The following is an 8,128-nucleotide window of genomic DNA, read 5'->3' on the forward strand; positions in this document are numbered from 1 at the left end:
TTATAAAATACACTTTCACGGTGAGTTTGTACTGAGGAGCAAGGCTGGCTTCAAAGCCCCTAGGAGACTGGATTCCATTCTTAATGATCTCTAATTCCTTTCCCCCCCCCCACCCCAGGGAATTAGTTTTCTTCTTAGACCCAAGCACCTTGGCTTCCCTTCCAGACAATCTAAGACCTCGCCAGATGCAGGTGAAGAAGTCCTCCCAAGATGATGAGCTGCCACACGAGGGGTTGCCTAAGCTACCCTCCTTCAAATATTCCCCATAACTTGATGTCATCATTTACTACTCTGAAAACCTTAAAGCACTATAGAAATAACAGTATTATTATCATCATAAGTAATTATTCTGTCATAGCCCTGACTGGTGTCACTTCTGGGGGGAGGATGTCTGAGAAATTCTGAAGTCAGTAGAGATAAGCACAGAGATCCTAGAAAGCTGAACACACCTTTTGTTCAGTCAATTCATTTTGTGTCCATCTCTTTGTGACCCAATGGACCATAGCACCATAGGAGTATTGATACTGTCCATGAGTTTTTCTTAGCAAAAGATACTGGAGAAGTTTACCTTTTCCTTTTCCAGTGGATTAGGACAAACAGAGGTGAAGTGACTTGCCCAGACATGGTAAGTGTCTGAGGCCAAATTTGATCTCAAGTCTTCCTAACTCTAGGGTCAGGATTCTATCCACCGAGCCATCTTGATACCTCATAAGGGAAGTTTTCTTTGAGATTACCTAATCCAACTTCTTCATTTCATGAGAAAACTTCTCACTGGATCAGATGATTAAGTTTGGTGGAAGTTCCCTCTTAGATTTCTACTGCCCATATCCTCCACTCTTTATTTGGGACATTTGGGATGAGAATAACTAAAAGAGCATCAGCTTCCCCCCACTGTTTTCTCCCTGTAGCAACTTCAGTCAGAGCCCTGCACACCACCACTGGCCCAGAGCCCCATGTCTATTTTTGGCTTAGAGATCCACAGTTCCCCCACATGTTCAGTGACTAATGTATTCCCTTGGGTGGTGCCTCAAAGCTGACCAACTAAAACATCACCAGTCTACTACTCCTCAGGACAGTCCAGAATCTGGGGACCAGATCTTCTGAGAACTAGACCTTGAGTCTCATCTTCTCAGTTCTGTTGGTACCTTAATGTGTGAAAATCAGCAAGTCCTTTAATAACTACTCATATGTCCTTTGATAACTACTTCATGGAGCAGAAGAGACTTCTGAAAGCTTTACTGGGCAAATACATTTATGTGATCATAGACACCATGATTTTGGTTTTTTATTGCTGTTTTACTTTTGCAAATTCATGTTATGAAATTTTTTTAACATTCATCCATATGCCTATGAAATTTTCTAACTTACAAAATTTCCTTCCACCCTCCCTTCCCACTCCCCTCAGTGGTGAACAGTCAGGTTAGTATTGTACTTACACATTTGTGTTCAGCATGTTTAGATGTTAGCCATTTGGGGTATGAGAAATTAGAATTGGGGCAGCTAGGTGGTGCATTGAATAGAGTACCAGCCTTGAAGTCAGGAGTACCTGGGTTCAAATCCGACCTCAGACACTTAATAATTACCTATCCGTGTGGCCTTGGGCAAGCCATTTAACCCCATTGCCTTGAAAAATATAAAAAAAAATGAAAAGAGAAATTAGAATTAAGGGAAATAAATACATAAGAGATTTTTTTAAAAAGTGAATGTAGTGTTCCTGAGATTCTGAAGGATTTTGTTTTGTTTTGTTTTTCTTCCTCTGGATGGGGATAGTATTGTCCAGAGCCAGTCTAATAGGGTTGTCCTAGCTCTCTGAACTGCTGAGAGCAGCTGCATCCATCAGGGTTGATCATCTTACAATGTTGTTGTTAATGTGTACATTGTTCTCTTGGTTCTGCTCCCTTTGCTCAGTGTCAGATCCTGTAATTCCTTCCAAGCTTCTCTAGAGTCTGACCATTTATGGTTTCTTATAGAACAATAGTTTTCCATAATGTTCATGTACCATAACTTGTTTAACCATTCTCCAATTGATGGGCATCCCCTCAATTTCCGATCCTTTGCCACTTCAAAAAGAGCTGCTATGAACAGTTTGGAACATGTGATATTTTCCCATTTTTTATGATTTCTTCTGAGTAAAGGCCTAGATTTGGAATTTCTGGGTCAAAGGGTAGGAACATTTTTATTGCTCTTTGGGCATAGTTCTATATTGCTCTCCAGAATGATTGGATCACTTCACAACTCCACTAGCAATGCAATATAGTCCCATTCCTCCCACAACCTTCCCAACACTAATTATTTTCCCTTTATATAGTCTTAGCTAATCTGTTAGGTGTGAGGTGATACCTCAGAATTGTTTTAATTTGCATTTCTCTAATCAATAATGATTTGGAGCATTTTTTCATATGATTATATATAGCTTTAATTTCTTCATTTGAAAACTGTCTATTCATATCCTTTGACCATTTATCAATTGCAAGATTGCATTTATCAATATGCAAGATACCATAATTTTGTAACCAGAAAAAACTTTATTCAGATAGCTCATATATACCTTCTTTAATTTAGTATTTAACTTACATAGCTCATCTCACTCATTCTACAGAAAAAAGAATGTAAGACCCAGAGAAAGGAATTGACTTGCCCAAGTCAATGAACTAGAAAACTAGCACACAGGTCTCTTTTCTCCCAGTTTTGAGCTGGGAGAAATATTCTTCCCAAGTTTTGAACTGGATAAGATTTTCAGGATTTTCTTTTTTTCCTTTTAAGTATTTGGGAGGGAGGGCAGAGCCAAGATGGCAACAGGAGAGGATCATCTCTTAGGTGCTCTCTCTCTCTCTCTGATATTTCCAAACTTATAAACTAAGTACTCTAACTGAATTTTTGAGAGACAGAACCCACAGAGGGATCCAGTGAGGCAATTCTCCAGCCAAAGGTAACCTGGAAAAGAGTGGAAAGGCTCTGCTCCACTGGGTTAGAGGAGTGGCTACCAGAGCAAAGGATCTTCAGCCTCCTGGCGGCAGCCCCAGGGCACTGGGAGCTGCAGCTGGTGGGGGGGTCATTTCCTGATCTACACCCCAGGGAGCACAGAGCACAACTTGGGTGATCAGCACAGGGACCTCCACCAGAGTGAGTGTGTGAAGCCCAGTCCTAAGGGCACTCAGTGAGCAGTGTGGCTGGGCAGCCCAGATTCAGGAGCCAGAAGCAGGCAGAGCCAGTAAGCAGGAACCCCTAGGCATGAGTTCTGAGCCTAGGTAGGAGAGTGAAGAGAGACTGCCTCAGTCTGTCCTCTCTCCCTGGAACAGGACTCTGGGGCTCTAACCATATTTAGATGCTGATCACAGTCTAGGGCCCCCATAAAACAGCAGGCCTCTCCCACCTCAGCCCCATGGGTGAGGGGTGCGCTTGTGGTCATTCACAGACCAGGAGGGAGGACAGAGCTGCACACACTGAGATCCTTATGGGGGGGGGGTGTCCCAATAATACTCAAAAGCTCAGGAAGCACCTCAAAACCAGGCACAGGCTGGAGAAATGAGTGAACAGAGGAAAAAGGAGGAACACCATTAAGAAATACTTTGTCGGGGCAGCTAGGTGGCACAGTGGATAAAGCACCAGCCCTGGAGTCAGGAGTACCTTGGTTCAAATCCGGTCTCAGACACTTAATAATTACCTAGCTGTGTGGCCTTGGGCAAACCACTTAACCCCATTTGCCTTGCAAAAACCTAAAAAAAAGAAATACTTTGTCTATGAACCCAAGAAGGATCAAAATATTCAATCTGAAGATGAGGAAGTCCAAGCTCCTGCATCTAAAGACTGTAAGAAAAACAGAAACTGGGCTCAGGCTATGACAGAGCTCAGAAAAGACTGAAAATCAAGTGAGGGAGATGGAAGAAAAATTGGGAAAAGAAATGAGAGAGATGCAGGAAAAACATGAAAAAGAAATCAGCAGCTTGGTCAAGGAGATCCAAAAAACTGCTGAAGAAAATAACATGTTAAAAACCAGCATAGGTCAAATGGATAAAACAGTTCAAAAAGTTATTGAGGAGAAGAATTCTTTAAAAAGCAGAATTGGCCAGATGGAAAAAGAGATAAGAAAACTCTCTGAGGAAAACAAATCCTTCAGATGTAGAATGGAACTGAGGGAGACTGTTGATTTTATGAGAAATCAAGACACAATACTTCAAAACCAAAAGAATGAAAAATTAGAAGAAAATGTGAAATATCTCACTGAAACAACAACTGATGTGGAAAACAGATTCAGGAAAGATAATTTAAAAATTATTGGGATACCTGAAAGTCATGATCAGGAAAAGAGCTTTGAACTCATTTTTAAAGAATTCCTACAGGAAAATTGCCCTGATATCCTAGAAGCAAAGGGCAAAATAGAAATTGAGAGAATCCACCGATCTCCCTGAGAAAGAGATCCAAAAAAAACAACCCCCCAAGAATATTATAGCCAAGTTCTAGAACTCCCGAGTCAAAGAGAAAATATTACAAGCAGTCAGAAGGACACAATTCAAATATCGTGGAGCGGCAGTCAGGATCACACAGAACTTAACAGCAACTACATTAAGGGTTCGTAGGGCTTGGAATATAATATTCCAGAAGGCAAAAGAGCTTGGAATGCAACCAAGAATCAACTACCCAGAAAAACTGAACATCCTCTTCCAGAGAAAAAGATGGACTTTCAATGAACCAGGGGAATTTCAAATGTTCCTGTTGGAATGGCCAGAGCTGAACAGAAAGTTTGATCTTCTCAGGTGAAGCATAGAGAGTAGAAGAGAAGGGGAAAATATGAGAGACTTAATGATGATGAACTGCATGCATTCCTGCATAGAAAAATGATACTTATAATACTCATAATTTAATAGAGCAGGTAGAAGGAGCTTTTATAGATGAAGCACAGGAGAGAGCTGAATTTGAAGATATAATATAGTATAAATGGAGTCAATGGCTAAAAGGGAAATGTATTGGGAAAAAGAAAAAGGAGAGGTGGAATAGGCTAAGATATTTCATATAATAAGATTTTTTATTACAATGAGCTATTGCAATGATATGGAAGAGGGGAAGGCAAGGGGGAATGAACCGTCGCTCTCATTAGAGGTGACTCTGAGAGGAAACAGCATATATACTCAATGGGGTATAGACATCTAGATTAAGAAGGAGAGAAGGAGGACATGGGGAAGGGGGGATGTGAGTGATGGAGGAGAGGATGGACCATGGGGGGAGAGTGGTCAGATATAACACATTGTCTTTTTTACTTATTGCAAGGGGCTGGGATTGGATGGCATGTCTGGGACCATAGAGTTGGGTGGATGCTGGGCCTAAGGGGTGGTATGTGGACTCAGGGCCTTTTGGCCCCAGTACCAGGGATCTGTCTGCTGCACCATTCAGCTACCCTACAGCACATTTAAGAAGAGGGACATAGTGAAAGAAGAGAGAAAATATAGTATATGGTAGTGGGGAGGGAGTTGTGATCAGCAATGGTGACAGTGGAAAAATATGGAAATAGCTTTTGTGATGTACTTATCATAAAGAATGTGATCCACCTGTGACAGAGATGGAGGTGTTGGAACACAGACTGAAGCACATTTATTATTATTACTATTACTATTATTATTATTATCATTATTATTTTGGGGGGTTGTGGGACAAATGGGGCTGGGTGGCTTGCCTGGGGCCACACAGCTGGGTGATTGTTGGGTGTCTGAGGCCAGATTTGGACCCAGGTGCTCCTGGCTCCAGGGCAGGTGTTCTGTCCCCTGCACCACCTGGTCACCCCTACTATTATTATTATTATTATTATTATTATTATTATTATCATTTATTTTATTTGGGGTCTTTTTTTGTTTTTGCAGGGCAATGGGTTTGGGGTGGCTTGCCTGGGATCACACAGCTGGGTGATTGTTGGGCATCTGGGGCCGGATTTGGGCTTGGGTGCTACTGGCTCCAGGACCTGTGCTCCGTCCACTGCACCATCTGGCTGCACCTATTATTATTATTATTTTTTTAATTTTAATTTTTTTCTCTTTCCTTTACTTTATTGCCCATGTGGGTCTATATTTTGGGGAGGAGGGGCTGTTATTTAATCTTAAACAATAATATTTTCATAATGTATAAAAAAATTGTACAAAAATAAGAATAAAGAAAGAAAAAGTATTTTTTGTTTATTTATATTATTACAATAATCTTGTTGTGAGAGTAATCATAAACTGCCCTCCCCCAAAAAAGATGAGAAACCTCAAGAATAGAGAGAAAGGGAAAAAAAGTGTACTTCAGTCTGTGTTCAGATTCCAATGGCTCTGTCTCTGGGATGAGTTGCCTTCCCCATCATAGCCACGAGAGAAGTTGCTTCAATATTTTTCCCACAATTGCTATCACTAGCTGTATTTCCCTCTATTCTATTCCTCCCCACTCTCATCTATTCCATTCTCTCTCCTCTTTCATCCTGTCCCTGTTCTGAAGTATGTTATATCTGAGTACCCTCTCCCACAATCTTCCCTCTCTTCTATCACCTACTCCCCCTTCCCTCCCCCCCATCCCTTTCCTGTCATTTCCTCTAGGGTAAGATAAATTTCTATACCCTATTAAGTACGTATGTTATTTCCTCTCTGAGCCATTTCTGAAGAGAATGAAGGCTCACTCATTCCGCCTCGCCTTCCCCCATTCCACTCCATTGTCAAAGCTTTCTCTTTACTCTTATGTGAAATATCTTAGCCCCTTCTTTCTCTCCTTTTTCTTCCTCCCAGTACTTTCCTTTATCACCCATTGACTCAATCTTTTTATTATATCATTATATTATGCAATTATATTCAGCTTCTTCCTGTGCCTTGTTTATATATGCTCCTTCTAAATGCTCTTATGAATGAGAAAGTTCATATGAGTTATCAGTATCTTCTTCCCATGCAGGAATACAAACAGTTCAACATCATTAAGTCCCTCATAAATAGTTCTTCTCCTTCATCCCCTCTTCAAACTTTCTGTTCAGCTCTGGTTGTTTCAATAGGAAAGTTGAAAGTCCCATTTCCCTGAAAGTCCATCTTTTCCCCTGAAAGAGAATGTTCAGTCTTGCTGGGTAGTTGATTCTTGGTTTTAAACCAAGATCTTTTGCCTTCCAGAATATCATATTCCAAACTCTATAAGCCCTTAATATAGATGCTGCCAGATCCTGTGTAATCTTGACTATACAACCACTGTAGTTAAATTGCTTGTTTCTGGCAGCTTTTAGTATTTTCTCTTTGACTTGGGAGTTTGGCTATAATATTCCTGGGAGCTTTGCTTTTGGGATCTCTTTCAGGAGGTGACTAGTGAATTCCCTCAAATTCTATTTTACCATCTGCTTCTGGGATCTCAGAGCAGTTTTGCTGTATTATTTCTTGAAAAATGACATCTAGGCTCTTTTCCTGGTCAAGACTTTCAGGTAGCCCAATAATTTTTAAATTATCTCTTCTGGATAAGTTGTTTTCCAATGAGATATTTCACATGTTCTTCTAATTTTTTTTGGTACAGTTTTGTTTCTTCCTGAGTTCTCACAAAATCATCAGCTTCCTTTAGTTCCATTCTGCTTTGAAGGGGTTATTTTCTTTAGAGGGCTTTTTTATTTACTTTTCCAGCTGGCCAATTCTGCTTTTTAATGCATTCTTCTCCTCATTTGTCTTTTATGTTGCTTTTTCCATTTGGCCTAAACTGGTTTTTAACATATTATTTTCTTCAGTATATTTTTGTATTTCTTTCACCAAGTTGCTGACTTTCATGACTTATCTGCATCACTCTCATTTCTCCTCCCTTAATTTTTCCTCTACCTCCCTTAATTGCTTTTCAAAGTCTTTTGGGTGGTGAGGGGTAAGGCAATGGGGTTAAGTAACTTATTAAGTGTCTGAGGAGAGATTTGAATTCAGGTCCTCCTGACTCCAGGGCTGGTGCTCTATCCACTGAACCACCTAGCTGCTCCCTTCAAAGTCTTTTTTGAGTTCATCCACAGCCTAAGCCCATTTTATATTTCTCTTGGAAGTTTTGGATACAGAAGCTTCGATTTTGTCATCATCTGAGTATGTGTTGTGATCTTCCATGGGACCAAAGTAATTCTCTGTGGTCAGATTCTTCTTTTTCTGTTGTTTGCTCATTTCCTCAGCCT

This window comes from Macrotis lagotis, chromosome 1, assembly GCF_037893015.1.
Source record: "Macrotis lagotis isolate mMagLag1 chromosome 1, bilby.v1.9.chrom.fasta, whole genome shotgun sequence".
NCBI lineage: Eukaryota > Metazoa > Chordata > Mammalia > Peramelemorphia > Peramelidae > Macrotis > Macrotis lagotis.